This window comes from Rhopalosiphum maidis, chromosome 4 (assembly GCF_003676215.2).
Source record: "Rhopalosiphum maidis isolate BTI-1 chromosome 4, ASM367621v3, whole genome shotgun sequence".
Lineage (NCBI taxonomy): Eukaryota > Metazoa > Arthropoda > Insecta > Hemiptera > Aphididae > Rhopalosiphum > Rhopalosiphum maidis.
The window spans coordinates 40458890-40464889 of NC_040880.1; the positions used below are offsets into that span (position 1 = coordinate 40458890).

Here is a 6000-nt window from a genome sequence, read left to right on the forward strand (position 1 = left end):
TAACCATCGGGTTGAAAAATGTGAAATGACACGACGGAACATCGATGTGAATCGATTTCTCGATATCACTTACCTTTCGTTTATGTGTTATCATTATTTCCATCTCAGTTTTGTTACCGGACGATTAGGCCCTTCAAGTTGTTATTGGAACCACTATTGCCATTTTATTTTTTTATATACTTCGGATATTGTTTCTCCACGTGAAACAAATGTTCGAATTTATAGCATCTCTTATTCAAACGTGTAAGTTATATAGTACACCTAAAAATACCTATGAGTATATAAATATAATATATTGCCTTATTGATGATCGCCTGAGATCGTTTTAAATGTCATATTTACTATGAATCAAAACTCGTTTAAATAACGTTCTAATTTAAATATTATTTTGTTATTTATTATTTTTAATTTATATATATAATATACTAAATTCGTGGGTTTGATTATCAACTAATCTTTTCTTCTTTTAATTGTCAAATCAATAAAAATGTTTCCAGGAAAAAATTCAATGAGTAGTAAGTGATTAATGACAATTACTATTTTTTAACAATACTTTTTGATACAATAATAATTATATGGCGGTTTTCTATGCTATAGGCACTGTCAACTTGTGTTAGAACTCGGGTTAATAAATAATAACGACTCACGGTATTTTTTTGCACAATCTTCAATATCTTCGCAATTCATAACGAAACCGCACACGATCCTGCACACCTCGCGCAATGCTCAAGGCTTGGTTCACTGGCTAAGGATTGTTTTACACCGATCACTTTACGCTTCACCAATTTATTACCATAGAAAATACACTGTGGCACCACGAAATGCATGGAGTTCCTAAAATATAAAAATATCCATGTGATAAAGTGATATTAAAGTAATTTAATATTTAGTACAACATATTTTTATGTACCCGTTGTACCTATTTTTTAAAAGTAAATTATCTATTTATAGTTTAATGCTAAGATGTACACCGATGAGGATCTGGTCTTGGCATTATGTGTCTTACGAGTTTTATATGAAATTCGTACACGTTGAAGAAAAATAACACTGTTATTGGTTATAGTGTTCGTTTAACTAATGATAAATTTTATCCAATACAATAATGATTTAAGAGATAACCATGACAAGTTTTATAAACTTAACGAATTTTATAATTTAAGTTTCATCGAATATTTACGAATTGTCGGTACTCTTAAAACCATTATTATTGGCCAAGCAAACACGACGCCTGAATACTGAAAATTTAAAAACTATTAGTCACATTAAGGTAAGTATCTAATGTGATAAGATTAATAACATGCTACATAATATCATCATTATACTTGTATAATCAGTTATTAAAATATTTCACAATAGACATTTAAAAAAAAAAATAATAAAAACACTACTTGCCAAATAAAATTTAATTTAGGTGTAACATTATGACAAATGATATTTAAAAATAATAAAAATGACAAATTGTAATACACAATTCAAATTAGTTAGGTACGAGTATAATATTTTACATTATTATTATAATAAAATATTAATTTAATATAACATTAAATCTAATTTATTTGTTAGAAACATCAGTAACTGTAGTAGCTGAGGCGTATAAAAAAATAAAAATAAATTAGTGTTGTATAAAAATATTGTAAAAACAAACGATTCTTTTAATAGGAGTTTTGAGATTGAAGTTTATCTGGAGACAACTTTCCAGTGAAACGTTCTAATGGGTGGTAATAGTTGAGGTATGTGAATATTTTTTGATATTGGTGTTGGATATACTAATTATAATTAATTTTAACTATCTGTGGTGATGAATGATTATGTAAGAAATATTAATTTTATAGAAGTGTCATTTTTTGATTTTCATAGTTTTTAAAGTTTGACACGGTATGCTTTTGCTTGTAACACATGGCGTCAAAAACTCCAGTTGATCAAAAATAGAAATACCGCTTTCTATTTGATTTTGCTGAATCATATGATAATTCTTTTTTTTTTTAAGATATTTTTTCTCTGATAGGAATCCCTTAAGCTTTTAAATTTTCTTAGTAACTTCCTTGCTGAAAAAAAGTAAGTTTATACTTGAAAAAGTTGAACCGTTTGTAGTGAAATAGGATGTATTTACTATTACATTATAATAGGTACAAATGTACAATGCTTTTTTTGGAGTAACTAATAATTATTTGCTAACCTGTTAAATATTTATAATCATCGGAGTCAGAATTTAAAATAGATTTAGTTATAGTAGGTAATTCATTTTTTTAAATTTGTTTATTAATAAACTGCTTTCCTTGTACAACATACAAACATTAAAATTATATTATTTTTATATTATTGAAAAAATGATATATTTTAATTTTAATATTTTTAGATATCTCGGAAGTAGATGCATTTTTTCAGGTTTGTACCTATTATAGATACAAATTAGGTGTATCAACAGTTTCAAAGATTGTAAAATATGTATGTCCAGCTAAATGGGACGAGCTTAGTTCTTCATCCTAACTCTCTTAACTTTTCTTTCACTTACATTACTTTATGTATAATATGTTTCGTATTGAAATACCTACATAACTATATATACGTATGTATGTATGTATGTATGTATGTATGTATAAATTAATAATATAATTAAAAGAAAATGCATTTTAATTTGTATGTTCATAATATTATAATGATCAATATGTAATTATAAAACATATAATTAATAACTAAAACTTTCGTATTTAAAAACTATTAAAAATGACTAAAGGTAGATTCATTATTTTAACTTTACCTTTTTAATTGCCTTAATAAGTATTTATTATTTTAGATAAATCATTTATTTAAGTTCAAATTATTGAAATATAATTATTATAATTCATGTACATTTATCATATCCTGTAATATGATTTTTATAGTTAATTATACTAGAAAACATTTGCAATATTAACTATTGTTATAACTTATAACTTATAAATAAATAAATGAAATTAAGTGACAGACATTATTAAATAAAATAAGTAAGCTAAGTAGGTACTACCATTAAGTATACTCAATAGGAACCACTAAAATATACATATAAATATGAGTAAACAAAACTTAACAGTTTACATTTGGTCGTTATGGTTAATTGCCTGTTTATACTTAAATTATTTAAATTTCATTCATTTTTTTCTCAACATCATGCAAGTAAATATGATTTAAATAATTTGATACAATTTTCTAATTGTAGTTTAACATGAATTCATTATAGTCAAATATAGTTAACGTTGACATAAAATAATGAAAAACCTTATTGAGAACATTTTATCCGTCATTATAAAAGTTACTTATTTAAAAAATGTGAAATCTTTTTTTTTTAATTTTGACTAAAATATTAAATGATAATAAAATTATTAGATAACATTAAATTATTTTTTTTTTAATTATATGTATTATATTTTGATGTTTAAGCTTATATAAATGACAATATTAGTTAAAATTACCGAAAACGAATTTAACCAAATAATAAAATAAAATAAATATACTCTACACGACAACAAGTCATCCTATAGTTTTGCAAGAATATTTCGGTAGTGGAGTTTCATGAAGTGCTATTTCATTAGCTATACTTAAATGTTGTGTCAAACACATACCTACCTCTGGTGAGCCTACAATTTAGTATGAGAATCTTATGCTGTAAAATATAAATATATGTAATAAATAGATCAATTATAAATAATTATAATAGAAAGAGGCCAATGTTCAAATTGTAAAGCATTAATATTCCGCGAGGTTATTAGTTGAAAGCACGATAGTACAATTATTAGATATTATACATGACATGTTAAATGGAGATTAATTTATTGTTACACGAAAGCGATTAATTTGATGCTCATCGAAAACATTTAAAAATCAATTCACCGTAGAACCATTAAAAAGATAATATTATATTTAAGAATTATAATCTTGCCTATATTTATAAAAAAAAAAAAATGTTTTGATGAGTTTCAATCACGTTAACACAACACTGTTATAAATAATTACCTATTATTGATACAAATTGAATTAAAAATCTCGAACTTGAGTGGCTGACTAGGTACTTGTCATATTTTGTACTATTTTCAATATAACCATGACAGTTACATTGGAATAACGCAAACGCTTGTGTGGATATTTTAGATTTTAGTACGAGAGCGTAAAATGTTTTCTGGTATTTTATAAAACATTGATAGAAGTTTTTCGAAAATGCATAATCAATGTTGTACTAATGTGCAAATATGGGTGAAATAGTACAATGCTAACAAAAATGAATAACTTTATATGTCTATAAATAGTTCATTATGATCCAATAATCTATTTTTTAAATAATATCATGTTTAAAAATCTTGTTTTAAAAACAAAATGTTGTTTATTATATTAAAAATGAATCTCTGAGTTGTAAATTCTAATTTGCCGATATTTTACTAAGACGGACACTAAATAATTAACTATAAGTTGTTTAAAAAAATTATAAATTATGAAAATTTAAACATTCGTACGTGCTCAGTACAAAAAAAATCAAAAAATTGAATCAGTAGTATCATTGAGAAAATACCGTAACGTAATACAATACGCAATATAAATATTGAATAAATAATAAATAAATATTGATTTATTAATGTAGAGTATAATCACTTATGTATTAAAAAAAAAAATAAACCACTTTAACTCATAAATACGTATGACGAAATTGATTCAATAACTATTTGTTAAATATTATAAAATATGTATTTTAGCTGTTGAATTTATTATTCCATTACAACATTGACAGCTCATATAATATGTATCTATTTGTTGTATCATATGCTGAATGTTATCCCTTTGGTTAGTCTAGCGAACGGCCTGGAATCTTTGAGTACATTCAAGGCATACCCTGCTATCATCATTCTGCCATCGGCCAGCTGCGAGTACGTTTTTTTGTTTTTATTCAAATAGACAGCCGTTCGAAATACACGCCGCTCATAAGATCTACTAAAATTATAATATGATATTTTCGTACATTATAAAAAAGAATATATTTTTTTTTTAATAAGCGCATAAGTTGACGATTCAAAGATTATACATTAGACATGTATTTCAATTCCCGCTAAAGTATACCTCAGCAGGAATAACAATATACAAATAAATGAAACAAGAAAAAAAAAGAGTTGGAAATACGATCAAAGTCACTTTAATAAATCATCACAACTCACCGGGTAATAACCGAAGCCATACAGCTTATACAAAAATAAAATGTTAAGCGTAGTTGTACTACTCGTATTTTCTTAATATTATTTATATTTTCCGTTCACTGTATATTTTTCACATCTTACCATTTCGAGTTTAGTAATATGAGTTAGTAATTTCAAACCATTTTATTGTCAGTAAATTCTTATGAAGTTTGTGCGATTCGCCATACGCGTAGTCTTATTACGTCTCGTCTTAATATTTAAACAGATTAACAAATATTTAAAAATCAAAAATATTATTTGTACGGCTAATATTGTTATCATTGCAATACAATGTATTTAATTCAGTGACTGGCGCCTATAACGATTTTTTAATGAGTGGATATGAATGCTATGGATTTAGAATAATATTGGTTTTTATTATTTTTTTTTCGTCATCACGTTTTGAAGCAGAACAAATGCCTCATGTCCAACTTTGGCAGTATACATTTCTAGTTCTATACAAAATAAAAAATGTATTATTTATTTCTTTCGTTAAAGAGAGTTTTCGTAATAGAGGAGGTTGAAAAAAACAAATTTTTTTTTAGAAATTACGTCGGTAATAAAATGAATATATTCGATATCGATAATAACGGTATTATTACGATATTAAAAGTAGATGATGTAAGAATGTAATCGTTCTTGGAAATTTCGGCATTTTTGCCGATTATTTTTATAATTTATAATAATTTACAAGTAAATTGTGTTATGAAACATAAAAGTTGTATATACAATAATATAATAAAATGTATAATAATATTTAATATTGTTTCGTTATTGAGAGTGACTATACGTTATAGAGAATGAA

The 6000-nt window shown here is 25.0% G+C and overlaps 1 protein-coding gene across 2 annotated transcripts in view; it reads right to left on the minus strand.

Annotated features, from left to right (window-relative positions):
* LOC113559041 (chaoptin) overlaps nt 1–1255 on the minus strand; it is a 101739-nt gene extending 100484 nt beyond the window's left edge. The window contains exons 1-2 of one of the 2 annotated variants that reach the window (XM_026964642.1): nt 1144–1255; nt 648–834 (exon numbers count right to left, since the gene is read on the minus strand). The gene's annotated coding sequence lies outside the window, so the exon portion shown is untranslated. Of the gene's footprint in view, nt 1–647; nt 835–919; nt 1063–1143 lie in introns of those variants that run through there. The other variant, XM_026964641.1, reaches the window with a different exon arrangement.
* Nucleotides 1256–6000: the final 4745 nt, after the last annotated feature.